Raw genomic sequence first — 20,717 nt, 5'->3', positions numbered from 1 at the left:
CTGTCCTCTGGAGGATTGAACAAAGATGATCAAGCTTCTCTCTGCTCACTTCCACTCACCCATCAGGCTTTCATTGACGGGGAAGCCTAAAAAAACCTGCCAGAAGTGTCATTTCATACCTGCCTGAGGCCTTCAGTTTGGAGTGCTTCCCTTAGTTGTCCATCACAACATAGTCTCTCTCCCTTTCAGACAGTGTATCTCCTCTTTGCTGTGCCTTGTTTTGTTGCTGTGCTAAACCACAGCCAAATTCAAAATGGACTGAAAAAAACACCAAGTGTATTTGGGCAAGAATGAATTAGAACGTTGCAGAGATTTTGAAAGAAATGCCAAATATAGAGAGAAGGGAGGACAGCCACAGTCTCTAAATCCCTCCTGCCACCAAGGTCCAATCCAGAAAGCAAGAAATGCTTTGACTGGCTGCATGGGTTTACAGTTACATCTCTAAGGCAAAAATATGACTTGAAGGATAATGTTTCCTGAGTGAACCTATGCCACCAAGAAGTTGTGTCAGATCCCAATGCATCTGTGTAAGCAGCAGACACTGCTGAGTAGGTTCAGTTCTCATGTGATTAGTTACACGAAAATAACACTGAGTTGTCCCTGGTTGGCACCAGAGTTTTTCACAGGATTCAGTGATGGAAAAAAGCCCATGTCACCTTGCTCAATACACCTGAAAAGTGAGATGGACAATAGATGTGCAAACCTGTTATTTTTTTTCTTCCAGTTCTTTAATTCAGGATGTGACCAAAAGCAGTGGCTATGGGGCTGCCCTTTTTGCCAAGAAATTGAGACCTAAGTAGGAGTTTTCTGTTACATGTTCAGTTTTCCATAATGAAAACTTTATTAAGACCAGCCATAACTCAGACATAAACTGTTGTCCATGGCCTAAAAGATATCCAATGTAATTTCTAACACACAGAAGATAGCTATGGTTTACAGCAGCTCTTTGGCCATGCAAGTGCCTGTTCAGTCTCCTAACCATTTTATCCTAATGATTGGGCCTCGATAGCTTGGAGGCCTTCCCTGTTTGCGTAAACATGGACTGCTAGGATCCCCCTCCCATGACAGCAGGTTTGGAGCCTGGGCATACACAACAGCTCTCTGTAAACCACATTTACTCACACAGAAGTTCTCACAGTTAAACTGTCTTTAAGGCTGATGTGTGTCCTTCCTGTAGCAAAAGATCTAGCTCATGGCCTTATATTGAGCTAACTGCTTGTGTTGATATAGGACCCTGAACACTACCTCAAAAATTCCTGCTTGTGTTGCTATTGTTGCTGCAAAAAAATAATGTAGGCAAATCGTCACAGAAAGTTTGTGTAGGAATCAAGCAAGGAATAATGCCAGTATTGCACCTTTTTCTGTTAAATGTTTATTATGAAGATATTTTTTATTTCTCCAGCCATCTCCCTGGGTATGTTTTCAGCTTTTCCATATTGTGGTGGAAGGAGGCTAACTGAGGCATACAGCCTCAACTGTGGCATACAGCCATGCAAAATTTTCTATCTCGGCCAGTTCAACATATTAAACTTCTAAGAGGACAAAGGATTAGGAAAAATACAAAAGAACTAAGAATATGTGAAATCTGGCTTTATGAAATAGACTTGGAAGAGACGGATGCGGAATTTCAACATGAAGTTTGATGTGCAATATTTTTCCTTATTATGGAGTGGTTGTGAAAAACTATTAGAGTCTCACCTATTTGACCTATTCACTTTTCCATTAGCGTACCAATAGATCATCTTAAATTTTCAGAAAGAAAAACAAAGATGAATTTTCTGTTACAAAGAAGAAAAAAAATAATCTGGTTTTAAGGGGAAAAGGTTCTGTTTTGTTGTTCAGGCTTGTTTGTTTATTTTTTGTGTTTGGAATGGAGGACGTTAGACAGGAAACAAATTGATTCAGAAAGCTGTTGAACTCTACCAATTGCTCAAATCTTTTGAAAATGGTAACAATTTTTAATAGTTTGTTATTATGCCACCAGAGTCTGCTAAAATGACTCTTCGTCCACCTCACACACAGATGCACACAGTTTAAATGCAATATGAAAGATACTTTTGACTAGTAAAGATCCTGTCAAAGTATGCTAATCAAATCCAGCCTTGATTTCATGCTTACTTTTCTGCTCATCCCAATTGTAAAGCTAAGCTGTAATTAATACATAAAAGGCTAGTGATTATACAGTATTAGGCTGAACATATAGAGTGAACGTACATTAGATTTCATTTCAGTAGATCAGACAGTGTAAAGAAATAAGATCAACTCACAAGGTCTGCTATTACCAGGCTTCTAACTTATCTTGGTAACAATCTTGGCCTCTTGTGTTGGTCTCTCGCTACTGGTGACATCTCTTGCATCTGCTTGTTTGTATGCTTATATGTATAGGTACAGACTAAATAAACACTATTTTTTTTTTTTTTAATTCGGGGGGTATTGAATCTTGAGATACATCAACCAGGGAACCATTAGTATTGCTTTGGAAATGGTCCTGGTAGGTGACTGACATGGCAGAGATGACGTGCCTCTAACCAACAGACCTCCAAGCTCTGCTCCCTCCCTGCCTGCCTGCTCAGGGACAGCCCACAGAAGGGTAGAACATATAAAAGAATAAGTATCACAGCATTAGAGAGCACCCTACTGCCAGATGGTACATAAAAAATAGAGGATTCCCTTCAGATAGCTTGTCAAAGACCTGCTAAAGTCTTCTTTATATCCCCCTGTCAGCAGGAAAAAAACCCCAAAGCTTTCCATAGTCTGAAACATGTAGAACTAGAACAAAGGACATACGACTCCAAGAAAAGTCCTGGGATTCATCATTCAGCTTTATAGCATGGGAAATAGCACTAACTGTGATAAATAGTGAAAAGCTAAGATGAGAAAAAAGTAGCCTCCTATGATCTTGAAACTACTTGTGGTTTCTCTGGAGTAAATCTGGAGCTATTGTGGAGAAAAGAAACAACAGGCATCGAGAATTTCAAAGTCAACTTGATTTTAAACATAAAAGTTTAAGCAATTCATCTTTTGAACAGTGCTATGCCTCAAAACATTTTTTATTAAAAAAAAAAAGTCAAGGAAGAGAAGATTCAGTTATAAAGAGAACTCTATTCTGCATGCACAATCCGATGCATTTCATTGCAGAGCTGCACACAAGTAACCCTGTGCTGAGTGCGGCCGTGCCATGGCTGTGGCATGCCATTTCCACACACCGTAACGAGATCATATGTGAAAGCCTAAATTATGCAAATGAAAAGGCTCCACTAATACTGTTGAAATATTCCTGGAGTGTACACTTGACAACCTCAAAGTACATTTCACACCGCTAATGACTTCATCACTAACACAATTGTCATGAGTCAAGCAGTTTCCATAGCAACGCCCTAGTACAGCTGTTTACCCATATAAAGTACTGCACCTACTTAGTTACATATACAGACAGATCACTAGATTCCTAGGTACTGAAATTGAAATAATTCAATTTTCAGTGTCTCTCTTTATGAAGTGATTCTGCCAGCTATAGGTATTAGCATATCAATGTGACTTTGACAGGGTCTGCTGCAAAAGACATATTTTGCAGGCACTTCATGTCAATTAGAGCTCTAACTGTTTCATGGAATAATCATTCCTGCCAGATTAAGGTCAGGCTGCAAGGTAATTTAATTGGTGCCATTATATCTAGGGGGAAAAAATGCTCTAATAAAGTGCACACACTGTAGCTGCCAGTGAGGATGTGCTATGCGACATGAAAGGGATTGCCTTCCTAAAGTGTATGGGCAAACCATTTAGAGAGAAATAAGACGGAAACAACTTCAGATGCTTTGTTTCCAACAACATTCCAGTGTGTTTGACCAAGGAGGGAATTTTATTTCACTTTAAGTGGTGCTACTCACAAGGGAGGGAACACTGAAGAAAAATAAATGAGAATCAGGAGAAAAAAATTCCCGGACTTTATATACGCCTTCTTATCTCCTGTGGAATGATAAACACTTTAATTAAAAATCTGCAAAAATCAAAACAAAATCTCTTATTCCAAGGGCTGTGATGGATAGGATGCAGTGAGCTGGGTGGGAAAGTCCCTGGCCTCCCCCTGGGTAGCAGGACCTACAGGGTTTCTCTTTCCTCCTGTGGAAACTTTCATCCAACAACATGTTTCATGAGCAGCATGAGTTCAGTTTCTATGGAGTCAGGTAGTTTATCCCCTAAATTCCCCCTACATATCCATAATTCAGCTTCTCACAGTTTTCCAGGGGCCTGATTTCCCCTGCAAGAGGCAGGTCCTGGGGTGCCCAGTTAAAGAGGTGTAACATGGCCATGTGTCAATGCGGGCGTGGGAATACCAGATGCATAGTCTTTGGGTCTGCTTTCATCTATACTGAAAACAAAAAAAACGCAGATCTTTTTTATTTCTGTATGCCTTTTCATTTTTTTTTTTTTTTTAATTTTACAAATCTGATTTTCCATGAAGCTGATGTGTTTTTCTTTTCTGTCTAAAGCCAGCCAAATTTTTCAGGAGACTGCCAGATAGACAACGCAGAGTTCTCCAATATAATAAGCTTGTAACATATGAAGGTGATGAGAAAGGAAAATTTATCTCTCTATCCACATCTCATGATGATTTACCTGATGATAACCACCTCACAAAAAGAGTCACCATTTTGAATTTACCCTCTTTCATGGAAAAACAGAGAGGTGGGGAAAGCATCTGCCTTGTAAGCTGATTACTCCTCATAGTGTTGTCCATGCTCAGCATAGTAGTCACAACCACACTCTAAATAGCAGCATAGCAAAGATTAGGTTAACTAAAGAATATATGGCGTTTATCAAAGGCACAAGGCCAGATTTTTGGTGATGTAAACTGTCTCATTTTCACTGACTTCATGTATGCTGCAATCACCTAAACAAAGCTGAGGATATTAATCAAATATTGTGGCAGGTTCAAGAATAACAAAGAAAAGTTTAGTTAGAGTCTACATAACCCAAAGAGTTTACAACGTGTTTGTAAGGACTCCAAACTGTAGCTTTTATGCAGCACTTTTTCTTTTTTTTTTATGCAAATAAGCATATTCCTAAATTGCAGTTTCGGACGCTAAACTCCTCATCCCTATATTTGTTCTTATTACTATGATATTAAACAAAATATCGTGTGCTTATTATGTTGTGATGTGAAAACTGATCACGATTAACTTAAGTTCAAAAGACAGAGATGAGAACTGAAGTTTCCTTTCTTTTTGAATGAAGAAAATATGATATATAACAGGAAATTCTGACAAACCAGAAAAAAACTGCAAAATTAAAGCAATGGAAAAAGATCAGATTCTGAACCCTTTGAATTTCTTTATGAATATTTCAAAAGACTCGATTCATTATTACTATTCCCTTTTACTATCCACTCAGGCTTACAGTGGAACTATTTAAAAAAGATATAGGAAAGATTTTTTGCTGCTATGAATATTGCATAAACTAATGAAATTAAGGTCAAGCAAAGGTAGATTATAAATGGAAATGAAAGTTTTTTGTCATTATTATTTTCCTTTAAATATGTCTGATAGAACATTTTGGTTCAGTATCCTATCTGAATGCATTTGATCAGCCATAAATTATCCATTAAAAACTCCATTAATCCCATTATAAATGTAGTCTAGCTTCCATCATTTGGTTCAACCTTGGTCATAAATGCAGGAACAGGGACAGTGGGGTGAAAGAGGGCCACAAGACAACAAATAGTAGAATCATAGAATTGTTTAAGTTGTAAAAGATCTTTAAGATCATCAAGTCAGGGCTGGTGGAGCTGCTCTGGTAAAGAAGGGGAAGAACAGTTTTGGTAGGAGCCGTGCCAGACTGGTCAAGGAGGCTTTAAACTAGATGTGTTGGGGGAAGGGGGCATCATTTCATCCCAACACACCCAGTCAGTTGCCAACACCCCTAATAAATGCTCGGAACAATGTACATACATTCCGGCTGCTCCAGCCAAAGAGTCGGCTTCAATTGGAGCTCGGCTCAGATGCCTCTATATAAATGCCCGTAGCATGGGGAACAAACAAGAGGAATTCGAGATGTGTGCACATCTACGGGGGTATGATATAATAGGCATCACAGAAACATGGTGGGATGGCTCCTATGACTGGAGTGTTGGAATGGAGGATTACAGGCTCTTTAGAAAAGAAAGGCCTGGCAGGCGGGGAGGGGGAGTTGCCCTTTATGTTAGGGATAGGCTGGAGAGTATGGAACTCTGTCTGGGGACAGGTGAGCAGTTTACAGAGAGTTTGTGGATCAGGGTTAAAGGAAAAACAGCCGTGGGAGACATTAATGTGGGGATCTGTTACAGGCCACCTGATCAAGGAGAACCTGTGGATGAAGCACTCTACAGACAGATAGGAAAAGCCTCATGCTCGCAGGCCCTTGTTCTCATGGGGGATTTCAACCACCTTGACATCCATTGGAATGATGGCACTGCACGGCACAAGCAATCCAGGAGGTTCCTCAATTGTGTGGAAAACAACTTCCTTCTGCAAGTAATAGAGGAGCCGACAAGGAGAGGTGCCATGCTTGACCTTGTGCTCACCAGCAGGGAAGGGCTTGTTGAGAATGTGGTGGTCTAGGGCAGCCTTGGATGCAGCAATCACAAGACGGTTAAATTTGAGATCCCCAGGACAGTGAGAAGAGCGTGCAGCAAGCTCACTGCCCTGGACTTCAAAAGAGCAGACTTTGGCCTCTTCAGGAGCCTGCTTAGTAAGGTTCCATGGGATATAGCCCTGGTGGGCAGGGGGCCCAAGACTGTTGGTTGATATTCAAGGATCACCTGCTACAAGCTCAGGAGTGCTGCATCCCAACTAGAAGGAAGTGCAGCAGGAGGGCCAGGAGACCTCCTTGGATGGATAAGGAGCTGCTGAGGAAAATTCAAAGGAAAAAATAGGCTTATAAAAAATGGAAGCAAGGACAGGCGGCCTGGGTAGAGTACAGGGGTGTTGTCCGGGAAGCTAGGGACCAGGTTAGGAAGGCTAAGGCCCAGTTAGAATTAAACATAGCCAGGGATGTTAAGGATAACAGGAAGGGATTCTACAGGTACATAGCAAACAAAAAAAAGACTAGGGACAATATAGGGCCCCTGAAGAAGCTTTCAGGAGAACTGGCTACCCTGGATTTGGAGAAGGCTGAGGTTCTGAATTACTTCTTTGCCTCAGTCTTCACTGGCAAAGGCTCTGACCACACCACACAAGTCTTGGAAGGTAGACGTAGGGACTGTGAGAATGAAGACCTTGGGCCCACTGTAGGAGAGGAACTGGTTCGAGACCATCTTCAAAATCTGAACGCACACAAGTCCGTGGGACCTGATGGAATCCATCCGCAGGTCCTGAAGGAGCTGGTGAATGAAGTTGCTAAGCCACTGTCCATCATATTTGAAAAATCATGGCAGTCAGGTGAAGTTCCCGAGACCGGTAACGAGTGGTGTCCCTCTGGGATCAGTGTTGGGACCGGTCTTGTTTAACATCTTCATCGCTGACATGGACAGTGGAATTGAGTGCTCCCTCAGCAAGTTTGCCGATGACACCAAGCTGTGTGGTCTGGTTGATACGCTGGAGGGAAGGGATGCCATCCAGAGGGACCTTGACACGCTTGTGAGGTGGGTTAATGCCAACCTTATGAAGTTCAAGCACGACAAGTGCAAGGTCCTACACCTGGATCGGAGCAATCCCAGGCACAGCTACAGACTGGGCAAAGAAGAGATTCAGAGCGGCCCTGCAGAGAAGGACTTGAGGGTACTGGTCGATGGGAAAATTAACATGGCCTGGCAGTGTGCGCTCGCAGCCCAGAAAGCCAACGGTATCCTGGGCTGCATCAAAAGAAGAGTGACCAGCAGGTCGAAGGAGATGATCCTGGCCCTCTACTCTGCTCTTGTGAGACATCACCTGGAGTATTGTGTGCAGTTCTGGTGTCTTCAACATAAAAAGGACATGGAACTGTTGGAACAAGTCCAGAGGAGGGACACGAGGATGATCAGGGGACTGGAGCACCTCCCGTATGAAGATAGGTTGAGGAAGTTGGGTCTGTTCAGCCTGGAGAAGAGAAGGCTGCATGGAGATCTTACAGCAGCCTTCCAGTACCTGAAGGGGGCCTATAGGGATGCTGGGGAGGGACTCTTTGTCAGGGACTGTAGTGACAGGACAAGGGGTAACGGGTTAAAACCTAAACAGGGGAAGTTTAGGTTGGATATAAGGAGGAAGTTCTTTCCTGTGAGGGTGGTGAGGCACTGGAATGGGCTGCCCAGGGATGCTGTGAGTGCTCCACCCCTGGCAGTGTTCTAGGCCAGGTTGGACGAAGCCTTGGGTGGGATTGTTTAGTGTGAGGTGTCCCTGCCCATGGCAGGGGGGGCTGGAACTAGATGATCTTGAGGTCCTTTCCAACCCTAACTATTCTATGATTCTATGATTCTAAGTCCAACCGTTAACCCAGCACTGCCAGGCCACTATGAAACCATGCCCCTAAGTGCCACATCTGCACGTCTTTTAAACATTTCCAGGATCGGTGACTCCACCATTGCCCTCGGCAGCCTGTTCCAGTTCTTGACAACCCTTTGGGGAATAAATTGTTCCTAATATCCTGCCTAAACTTCCCCTGGTGCAGTTTGAGGTCATTTTCTCTTGTTCTATTACTTGTTACCTGGGAGAAGAGTCAGACCACCACCTCACTACAACCTCATTTCATGTAGTTGCAGAGAGCCATAAGGTCCCCCCTGAGCCTTCTTTTCTCCAGATTAAAGTCCTTCAGTCCCTCAGCCGTTCCTTATCACACCTGTGCTCCATGCCCTTCATCAGCTCTGGACCTGCTCCAGCACCTCTATGTCTCTCATATAGTGAGGGGCCCAGAACTGAACACAACATTCAAAGTACGGCCTCACCAGTGCCCAGTACAGAGGGATGATCACTGCCCTGGTCCTGCTGGCCACACTATTGCTGATACAGGCCAGGATGCTGATGGCCTTCTTGGCTGCCTGGGCACAAGCTGGCTCATGTTCAGCTCCGTCACTCAGTGCCCCGAGTTCAGTCGTCATTTTTCTCCTTCTTAGTAGCTGGTGCAGTGCTGTGGTTTTGACTTTCAGCTTGGGAACAGCGGTCATAACACTGATGTTTTCACTTGTTGCTAAGTAATGTTTACTCTGACTGGGGACTTTGTGAGTCTCATGCTCTGCCAGGGAGGAGGGGAAGCCGAGAGGAAGCAGAGACAGGACACCTTACCCAAACTAGCCAAAGGGGTATTCCATACCACAGCACGTCATGCCCAGTATAGAAACAGGGGGCAGTTACCTGGAAGGGCTAGACTGCTGCTCAGGTCTGGCTGGGTATTGGTTGGTGGGTGGTGAATGGTTGTATTCTCTTCCCTTGTTATTTCTCTTATCATTATTATAATTGGTGGTAGCAGTAGTGGTTTTGTGTTACGCCTTAGTTACTCAACCTGTGGGAGTTACATTCTTTTGATTCTCCTCCCCATCCCTCTGGGAGCAGCAGGAGGAAGAAAGGCGGAGAGTGAGCAAGCGGCTGTGTGGTTCTGAGTTACCGGCTCGGCTTCAACCATGACAGTTCTTTGTGGCACACAACGTGAGGTGCCTATGGCCACACCACCCTGAAAAAGCCTGATCTCATCTGATCTTGGAAGCTAAGCAGGGTTGGACTCGGTTAGTACTTGGGTGGGAGACCGCCTGCGAATCCTGGGTAGTGTAGGCTTAGAATCAAAAGAATGCAACTGCACCTGCTACTAAGAAGGAGAAAAATGAGTACTACTGCTGAACCCAGGACATTCAGCAACCCCAGGTCCTGTTCCATGAGCAGCTATCCAGTCACTCTTCCCCAAGGCTGGAGCATTGCATGAGATTATTGTGGCCAAGTGCAGGACCTGGCACTTTGCTTTGTTGAGCTTCTTACCATTGGCCTCAGCCCATCAATCCAGCCTGTTTAGATCATTCCACAGAGCCTTCCTATCCTTCAGCAGATCAACACTCCCAGCCAGCCTGGTGTTGTCTGCAGTCTTACTGATGTTTCATTTGATCCCTTGTTCAGGTCATCGATAAAGATTAAACAGAACCGCTCCCAGTACTGAGCCCTGGGGAACACCACTTGTGATTTGCCACCAACTGGGTTTAACTCCATTCACCATAACTCTTTGGGCTCAGTCATCCAGATAGATTTTCACTCAGTGAAGAGGGCACCCATCCAAGCCATTAGCAGACAGTTTCTCCAGCAGAATGCTGTGGGAAATGGTACCAAAGGCATAGTCTGGGTACACAACATCTACAGCCTTTCCCTCATCCACTAAGAAAGTCATCTTCTCAGGTCAGTCAAGCAGGATCTGCCTTTCATAAAACCATGCTGAATGTGCCTGGTCACTTGGGTGTCCTCCAAGTGCCATGTGCACTCAAGATGATCTATGCCACAACCTTCCCTGGTACAGAGATCAGATGTATCAGTTTAAGAGGGAAGCTTTGTATTGGTGTACTCCCAGATTATGTGTGCAAAAGTGTAGCAGATCTCTAAATAAAGCAACTTAAAAGTGCAAGATTTAGTGGCATAAACATACACTTAGAAACCTGAATCTACATTAGCTAAGTTTATAAGGGCTCCCCCTTGCTTTCTTTCAGTCTCTCACCCAAAAAGCCAAAAGAATGGATGCATTACGGAGCCTCTGAAGTTCCCTGATAAGGACACATACACATAGGTGTCATGTTAGGTTTCTTTATAATTAATTGAGATATGGGGCATCTTTCAGCTCACTTAAACTACAGTCCAACCCAGATGGAGGTGACTAACTCTGTAGGCTCTACTGATAATGTCAACCAGACCTTCAGCCTCCTCTGGTGCCAAGTGCCATTTGAGGTACCCCAGGGTAGCTAAGCCATCCTCAGCTAGCAGGCATAATGTGGGACCAGTAAGAAAATCATACCCCCTAAAGTGATAGCTGGAGGCCAGATGAGAAGGACCCCTCGAATGCATATGAACAGGCTAGTTAATTAAGACCCTGGTGATACAATGGAAGTTCAGATAGATAAGTCTTCACAGAATTCCTGGTGAAAGCAAAATAGCGTCTTTCATCTGGTCAGCACCACATACACAACAGAGTATGTATATGTACAGAAGTAGACGGATGATGAGTCTTACATGTTTCCTACCTGCCTCTCAACACAGGCACTGTGGAGTTTGTAGATTTAATACAGGTCTGCACATGAAAACTAGGTACAAAATCACCACTAGGTAACCAGTTACCTTATCAATAATTTGAAAATGTAAGATGCTTTCTGGTAGGAAGGGAAGTTTTGCATTCTAGACAATACAAGATCAGCTGAAACTCTGTATGGTCATTTCTTCATCCACACAAATCATAAATCCTTCTGTTGCAACTGACAAGGGAAGCAAAGACTGAGCCCGTTCTACGAGTATCTTTGCTTTGAACTCACAGGACTCACTTGTTGCTTCTTCCTTGACTGAAAGAAAGATTGCTTTAAAACATCAGGCATGCTTCAGCAGTGGTGAAGCAGTGAAGTGAGCTGTCTGCTTTGATCTGGGTGTTGGGTTCCTAGTCCTTGCATAGCCAATTAGTCCACATCTATAATACAACTGTTTTCATGGGTTTCTTCATAACCATCACTAAACCATGTTGAGAATATCACTCTGGGAGGTGGCTGGCTGAGGCTATGGAAGGTAGCAGTGGACGAACAGATTGATTTTCTGCTTACTTTATTACAGGGTTTTTTTCTATTTTCTTTTTTTCCTCTTCAGTCCCTTGTGATAGGAATGAACTTGTTCCCCAAGTCCAGAGAGAGCTGGGTTCAATGGAAGTGATTTAAGGACAAGGAAAAGATCAAAATTGCAGGAGGAATACCATTTTTTGTTTGGGTATTCTTCTTCTTAGTATTATTACTTTTGAAAGATAAAGAAAACTACAGAAGGAAAGTTTTCACATTTGTGAAAATATTTTCTTTCAAAGGTTTTCAGAAAACATACAAACTAAACAGATGATGAAAGCTGATGAAAACTGAGAAAATATTGTCATAAACAGACATTTCCAAAATAAGTTTCTATCTGGCTGAAAGCTACTTTCATTCCTTTTTCTAGTTTTGTTTTGAATGAAGCCGCTTTTAGCAATGCAGAACTGGAGACAGCCCTCAGAGTGCTTAATTGACTTTAGCTTTCTCTTCATCAGGTGAATCAAATCGGATGGGTTTGGCCAGGGACACCTGTTTTGCCAGGCAAAGGCCTTTTAATCAGCATGCAAAGTTTTTTGGCTATACTGTGTTTACATCCCACAGGATCCTTACTTAGCCAGCAAAGAAACCTGTTATTAGGAAAAAATACATTCCTGACTTCAAGTTTTGAATGCTTGCACACAGCTGCCATGCTGCACAGAGGAAAGAAAACAGCTCAGAGCATGTGCAGAGGAAGAATATATCAAGTTATAATCAAGAGAATAAACCTGACAATGGATTTTATGTTTGATATTTTTTTACAAAAGGAAGAAAACTTGCAAATGTATATCTCTGGAAAGAGGACGTGGTAATGAGCAAGCACAGTGCATTTCCCAGTGGGTGATGAGTAAGCCCAGGGACAGCTGCAGGATGCCATGATGTACTCTGCTGTCACAAATATTTTACACATAGGCTGGACAACCTGTTCAATAAATCAACATGCATCTATCTGCTGTTTTTTATTTCCCTGTTTCCTGTTTGGAAACTCACAACCATATTATAATGCATAAGCAGTGTCTGTTAACTTGGCATACCCTTTTCATCATTTCCAGCCCTGTGTTATCTCTTGGGTGTGAATCAACATTATGTAACATAGTACACATGGTACCATGTGATAATCCTTGTCCTTGTTGGGAAAAGAATAAAAATAAACCCAAACCCCACAAAAGTATATGAACACAAAGGTACACACTTATCCTAGCAATCATATACAGGTTAGACTGGCTACCTAGTATGTTTTCCTCACCTCTCAAAAACCCTTATTGATTTCAGTGGGAAATGTTCTTGCCTAACTCATATACAGTTTGGTCTCTGGGGTAATTAATGGGAAAATTTGTATTTTTTTTTTTTTTTTAGATCGCATCTTGCTTTGAAAGGAGGAATTCCAGTTAACTTCAGTAGTCAGAGCAGAGACTGTTCATCCTTGTTTTATTTTCCTATGCACTGCTCTGGTCAGACTCAAAAAAACAAGCGAATTTTTGAGATCCAAAGGCTAATGCAAACCCAGAGAACATCCACTTGCTGGTCAGAAACCAAAAGTAAAGAGTGAAGCTGTTGATTAGGAAGTTATTAAACTGACCAAGAGTTAGTGGCTAGACTGGAGTAACAGCAACTTGATCAACGCCCAGCCCGGATCACACACTGTACTGGGAGTGGAAGACATCAAGGAAATACTTAGCTATCAGTAGAAGTTTCCATTATCACTGCCTTCAACAATGGATATCTCCATCATCACCATAAAACATTGCCTGCAGCTAAAGTGCATTGGAAACTATGACTGGGAGAGAAGGGTTGGGGTTCATCTCAGATGGGCCCATCTATAAGTGAATGGTTTGTTCACTTGGAAAGATAAACTCAGCGGACTGTGGGCCTCTTCTCACAAACAGTGCAAGAAAAAGTGTAAACTGGAATGGAAACCACCAAAACTTCCACTGTCACAGGCACAGCAAGTGTAAAATTGTGCCTCAGAGTGTTATCTTGCCCAGGTTGGAAGCACCACTGGAAGATAAAAGCCTTTAAATTGCAGATGTGAAATAGCCTCATATTGTCATAACACTGGCTCTCCTAGGTTTGGAAAGAAAAAGTCCTGTCAAGTTTTCTTGTTCTTAAGATCAAAATTCTTCAAGAACTTTCAAAAGATTTGATCTTTTCCAAGACATTTCAAGAATTTCTTACAAGCAACAGTTTGCCTTTGCCTTGCTGTTTGGCATTTTGTTTTGCATACGGACAAACTAAGCTGCTTACAGCCAACAAATAGTATAAAATAACATCAGAAATGAATAACTGGAAATGGCTAATATACATATTTTTTGAAAAAAGGTCTTGATTTTCACCAGAATGAACTATTATATAGGACAGTACGAAAACACAGATAGGGTAGAAAAATACCTTGCTTCTCTGATTTACTAAGCCATCATGGTAGTACATAGTTATTTAAATCTATATCAAATTATGATTTATTTTGGTAATTGTCATTCTAATTTTGTCTTTAGTTTATGGATAAAAATTCTCTTGCACATATTCTTTCTCCTAACAGTTAAATCAAAACATCGCTACGTATTAATACAAGGCATGAACTCTGATGGGAGTTTTAGCTGTCAAGAATATCATCTTACAAGTCCACAATTCACTATGTATACAGCAGGGAAAAGGAGAAAAAAAAAATGCCTGCCAAGTATTCATAACATGCTTTCAGATAGCAGCAGTAACACTTAGGTTTGAAAGAATATTGGAATAAGGTATTGCAACATGTCCAATCCTTCTACACTACGACGTCGCATATTCACAAAACAAAAGAAAAACAATATGCCATGTTTCAGTAGATTACTTTCTATCCATATAACAGTCTGACTTCTGGAGCAAGAAATAAGTTAATGTGTCAGGTGAAGGAAAAGAGAAGCCATGACCTGCATAAAATCATACAATAATAGAGTGGTTTGGGTTGCAAGGGACCTTAAAGCTCATTCAGTTCCAACCCTCTGCCATGGACAGGGGCACCTTCCACTAGAGAACGCTGCTCCAAGCCCCATCCAACCTGGCCTTGAACACTGCAGGGATGGGGCAGCCACACCTTCTCTGAGCAACCTGTGCCAGCGGCTCACCATCCTCATAGGGAAGAACTTCTGCCTAGTGTCTAATCTAAATCCTTCAGGGCTTTGACCCATGGTACTCTACCAAGCAAATCCCTGAAAGGCTAAAGTCTTCTCTCCTGTATTCCTGGGCAGGAAACTTGCTCTGTGCCCTCCTCACTACTCTTAAGGATTTTGAACTCAACCATTTCATGATCACTGCACCCCAAGTTACACATTTCCCACCCAGGAATCCCAACTTGCTAGGATTCAAGTTAAAAGAATTGTATACAAATGCACTCTGCATGCATAATAAGATGATCAAATTGAATGCATAGCATGTGTGCTAATGAATACAGTTAGAAAAATTACTTGGAATTAAATACAGACAGCATCCAGAAATGAGAGATAATATAGACTTGTGCTCTTAGGCTGGGAGATGACTGTGTGATGGCAGAGCAGCATTTGTAGGAGTTTGACAGGCAGAAAGAGGGGGTTTACACATAGCTGGTGAGAGAGAGAAAGTAACTTAATATCACCCATGATCTAGATGGAGTTTCAAGTATTCAGTCAGGAATTACTCTATTTAAGAAGAAATCTGAAGCATTTTGTATTATTTGAGCATGAAAGACAGAATTCAAACCTTTTTATAAAAGGTCCATTATTTCACTATTTCCAAGAAGATTTTTGTTTGTTTGTTTGTTTAATGATGAAATTGATTTAGCTTGATTTGATTTCCAGCTTCTGTAAATGAAAAGGCAGGCAATGAAGACCTATCATATACACAGTCTATTGCCTGACTTTTTTTTTTTTCCTGAATCTGCATGGTGGATTAAACCACACATTTTTCAGAAAGGTACCTAGTCTTGACTTAAACATTCTAAATAACAGGGAATATGCCATGTCAGCTGATGAGCAGATCCCATTTGCCACTAGAACACTGGGTGTAACTTCAAGTTTGAATTTCTCTTAGTTTTAGCTCTTGAGGATTATTGTACTTGTGTTTAGAAAATTAAAACACCAATTTCTTCCCAGTCTACTGCTGTACAATTTTTCCATATCTCACCAGCCATGCATAGTGCTCAAATCACATGGAACCTTCTTTGCCCCAAATACAAATTGATAATACTTGCCTTTCATCTGCATAAAAACCCTATTCTTACACATCCTTACACATTTTATTTCAAGCAACCACAAGAAAGTCTGTAGCCTTTCTACTAATGCAAAGTAACCAACAGAGATGAATGACTGTTTTTCTGAATGAGAATATTCATTAGGAAAAAAACTCCCAGTACAACAAAAACACAGTTCCTGAGGGATGTGAGTTATTAATGAAGCATGGTCAAAATCAACATATATCTTTGTGACCAAAAGAGCTGAAAGAACATTTGAAAACATCTAATATTTTGTGTTAACATCTTCTGAAGAAAAAAGTGTAATTTTTGTTTCCAAGTATTGTTTTGGAACCAGATGATCTTAAGGTCCTTTCCAACCTTAACTATTCTATGATTTTGCCTGGAAAGTTAAAGAAAAAATAATAATAAATAAAAAAAAAAAGTTATTCCTATATTATAGCACAGTGACAATACTAATTATTTCCCCCAGTATTTCCCTTCTGGTATTTTCCGAGACCACATTTGTTTGATTATCACGCCAAAATTCCAAACTGAGATAGTCACTGCCTTGTATTTCTCTCTTTTGAGATTTCAGCTATTTATTTCAGTTGCTTTTATTTTTCACTGCAAACACTTCTGTCTTGTAAAGTTGATCAATAGCTTCTGTTGATGGGAGTTGTACATTTCGTTTGGTTTATGAACTTTATTAGATTTTGAAGCTTTGTTCAGGCAATTATAAATACTGATTACTGTGCTCATTACTGGGCAGCTAAAAAAAAATTTGGCGTCTTCAGATTTTACTGACAAAGATTTATCTCATTGATACAAATGCTAAAGAGAGCTGGATTAAGACCCTAATTCCTTGGACACTGCAGCAGCAGCAGCTCAACTCATTGATTTCTCACTATTAAAAACTCCATTTCAAGACCTGTCAGACATGGAGTTTTAATCCATTTAATGTGTGCCCTGTTAATTCCATATAATGCAGGGGTTTTTAATCCAGATGTAATGTGGTACTAAATCAAATTCACTGAGAAATCCAAGTGTATTATGTCAACAGCATTGTCTTTATCAACCAGACCTGTAATGTTGTCAAAAAAAATATAACACACTTGTTTGACAAGATCCACTTTCCATGCAAACATGTTGACTAGCATTAATTATATTTTTAGCTTCTAATTCTTTACAGACAGAGCCCTGAATTAACAGTTCCAATAGTTTGGCCAGACTGACATCTGACTAATCAGTTTGCTGAGTCATCTCTTTTGCTCTCTGTTCAAATGCTGGGATTTTACTGGCAGACATCCAATCTTCAGGAAATTTCCTCAACTTTCCGAAAAATTGTTAAAATCTGGTTTGGATGACTATCAACTACTTCCTTTCAGACCTCTGGACATCAGGTATATATGTATGATTATTTAATGATGGCTCATAATTTCCTCTAAAACAGATAGCCATAGCTCTATTCACTGCTTTATCTAGGAGGGTACCTCTTCCACTTCACGTCACCCACAGGACAGAGCTACATGTTTTAATAGGTATTTTTATACAGAAAACATTTTTCATATATCCTAGAAAACACTTTCTGGTATCTAACTGCAACCCCCTGCCATGGGTAGGGATACCTTCCACTAGAGAAGGCTGCTCCAAGCCCCATGCAACATGGCCTTGAACACTGCCAAGGATAGGGCAGCCACAGCTTCTCTGAGCCAGTGCCTCACCACCCTCACAGGGAAGAACTTCGGCCCAAGAGCTCATCTCAGTGTCCCCTCTGGCAGGTTAAAGCCATTCCTCCTTGTCCTGTCCTTACATGCTTTTGTACAAGGTCCCTTCCCAGCTTCCTTGTAGGCCCCGTTTAGGTACTGGAAGGCTGCTCTAAGGAGCTCTAAGGAGATTTTTGTTCTCTGGGCTAACCACCCCAGCTCTCTCAGTCCGTCAAGCCTATCTTTTGTCTTCTCACAAGGATCTGTCCAGGAAATACACTTATAATGAATATAGAAATAGTAAGTCTACTATATAAAACATGTTTTGACTAGCAGTTCATGACTGCCTTCAGCAACATTTATATTGTTTTTTACAGTGGTGCCATATCTTTAAAAGAAGTGAAAGCACCCAGAGCCTGGTTAGAGAGAGCGAAGCTGAGAGATATGTTCTTACGTTCCTATTTTCATTTTCCTTTTCTTACGGTTATGAGCAAACTCCTCTCCAGCCCATTTCTGCAGATTACTTCTATTTATTCTTTTGTTCCTGTTTCCAAGAGTACATCTTCAGAGTCAATTCAAGCTCCAATACATGGCAATTACTAAAGAAATAAAATACTATTAGCCCCCCCTGTCTTCAAGCATTTTGACCACATTCTTCTTTGCTTTCCTATTTTCAGTATCTAAAGTGCAGCACTACTTCACTACCCTTGAAGAAATACTTGTTACATTACTGGAGTCATTATCCTTAGAAGAGGAAGTGGAAAAAAATCATATTTCAATTTCTGAATCATTCTTATCTTTATTCTTCACCTTCACTTTTCTTTGTGCTTCCTCCTTTTATGGTCTTCTAAATTACTTCTTAACAAATACAATGTCAGTAAGTTGTAACACTTCATTTTGCTACTACTTTTATCAACATTTTTACTCTTGCCATCTTTAGGCAGTGCAACCTCACTTTTTTGGCACACAGTAACCTTATTTTACCCTCCAGGAACCTGTTTTCTCCTTTTTTTCTTTCTTTTTTTTTTTTTTTTTTTTTTCCCTCACCCACTGCAGAGCTGTTCTTGAGCAATGAATTTATTTATTTATTTTCCCCTTATGCCATTGCTTTGGCTCTGATACATATCTGGACTAAGGTGCATTGGGACTTACAGACGTACAGAGCTCTCTGGCTCAGATTTCCTCAAAAGCTATGTCATAGAAATGACAACATTCATATGTAACTCTCGTATGTATGTCAGAAATGAGTGACACGGATACTTGTAGAATTAAATCTAATTATAATGTGCTCCAAAGAATGCAAAAAGACGCTCATGGGGCAAGAGTCAAATACTTCTTAATCAATCTGCTGGAATTAGGGCATGAACATAATTTATATCACCACTTATGATGGGGAAGAAGATTACTTTGATCAAGGAAAATGACAAATCTGCAAACATCCATTCTGCTAAATAAATCAAAATCAGTTGCAACTGTTCCCATTTTACACATTGTTTTACATCTGTAATTTTACATGTTACTGAAAATGAGCAATATCTATGCACTTAATATGGCTGCAGGGGCAAAGTTAAAATGTAGTTGGACCTTTTAGCAATGGACATTACCAACCCACGAGTACAGACCTGATTTCCCAGGAAAGGGGGATAAATACTGTCATATTAATGTTAGAATACATGGAGATATGAAGGTTAAAAATCAAAAAAAGAGGCCAGGGTTAAGACAAGACATCCCTGACTTCACAGCCTGGGTGGGCAAAAAGTTACCTGAAATCACAACACCTGAGAAACCTCTGCAACAACTAGATGTGCTGCAGCTCCCCATTTAACATCAGACACAAAACGTAGAAGCTGACTTCTCTTGAGGAGGATATATACAACAAAACAATGAGAGACCAGTCACCCAGAGCAATCACACAAACCAGACAGAATAGCTGGGCAGCTCTTCAGTAATTGCTAAGGTGAGTAGTTCGAGAGAGGACGCCTTCAATACCTGAGCGGGGGGAGGAGGTCAGCGCTCAGTAGCCTCAACTCAGAGCAGCAGGAACCTCAAGTACTCGACAGGACTAGCGCGAAAGTTGACTCATAGAGGGCAGCGCAGGAGGGTCGGCACCAGCCTGACTGGTTAAAAACCCCGCCCCAAGGAGTGTGGCGACCAGGGCGGGCAAACAAGGTGTGGCGCGGCACTTGGCGTGGGTAGGCGAGCGGGGCGGTGAGCCTTCGCCTTATGACCGGAGCCTCGTCCGGGAGCTCTGCTCTGGCTGCCCCGGCGGTGCCAGCGTAGGCACCCAGACAGAGCCCATGAGAGGGGAGGCTGCAGTGCAGAGCTCGGAGTGTAGAGGGTGCCTGCACTGGTCTGGTGAGGGGAGGGTGCACAAAGGGCACAGCTGCACTCGGTGCTCCCTGGTGGAGGCCCTCCTGCAGCAGGGGCTGAGCTGCGGGACGCTGTCAATGGGCTGCAAGGTGTCAGGGAAGCTGAGAGGAAGCAGGGCTGCTTGCTCCAGGCCCAAACTGTGCAGGGGCCTCAAGCGTCCATCGTGGCTTATGCAGGAAAGAAGGAGGCCCTTAACCCAATAAGCTGGGAACTAGTAACAAAAAAAAAAATCTGTGGGGAGTTAAGGCGATAAGATTTGCGTGAAAAAGAGTTCAGGAATGAGCTCTGAGTCCTTCCTGCTTAACAAGCCCTGGGGTGATGTGCTGGAGTGTTGAAGGACAGGGAAGATCAAAGACCAAACCTCGGGAGGATGGGCCCGGATGTAGTTGTGGCAGGAGTCTCAGGTTGGAAAGTACTGCACAAGGGGATAAAAAAGGCTTCGTGGTAATAAATGAGGATTTGAGTCTCTGCATCAACTTGAGTCTGTCTCGTGAAATACCACAAAAAGCAACAAAAGAAAACAAAACCAAAAAAAAAAAAAAAAAAAAGGAAGAGGACAATTAAAAGCAAGGGGCTTCCTCCTAAATCTCATTTCCCCACTCAGAACTGCTTTGCTGTCCTGAAGGGGCTAATGAGGAAACACACTTGCAAAATGAACAACTGGCCAATGCACTGGTAAAGAAGATCACTACTGGTGCTGCCAGGAAAAGGCGTTGGGTCGTAGTAGTAGGGG

General features: G+C 41.8%; 1 protein-coding gene and 1 pseudogene across 1 annotated transcript in view; one reads left to right on the top strand and one right to left on the bottom strand.

The window, feature by feature from the left end:
• LOC136005990 (urea transporter 2-like) overlaps nucleotides 1–20,717 on the bottom strand; it is a 399,495-nt gene that overhangs the window by 331,743 nt on the left and 47,035 nt on the right. The window lies entirely within an intron of this gene.
• On the top strand, nucleotides 9,598–9,716 carry LOC136006100 (5S ribosomal RNA; annotated as a pseudogene).

The sequence above is a fragment of the Lathamus discolor genome, chromosome Z, assembly GCF_037157495.1.
Source record: "Lathamus discolor isolate bLatDis1 chromosome Z, bLatDis1.hap1, whole genome shotgun sequence".
Lineage (NCBI taxonomy): Eukaryota > Metazoa > Chordata > Aves > Psittaciformes > Psittacidae > Lathamus > Lathamus discolor.
This window is presented reverse-complemented; position numbering and strand designations above follow the sequence as displayed.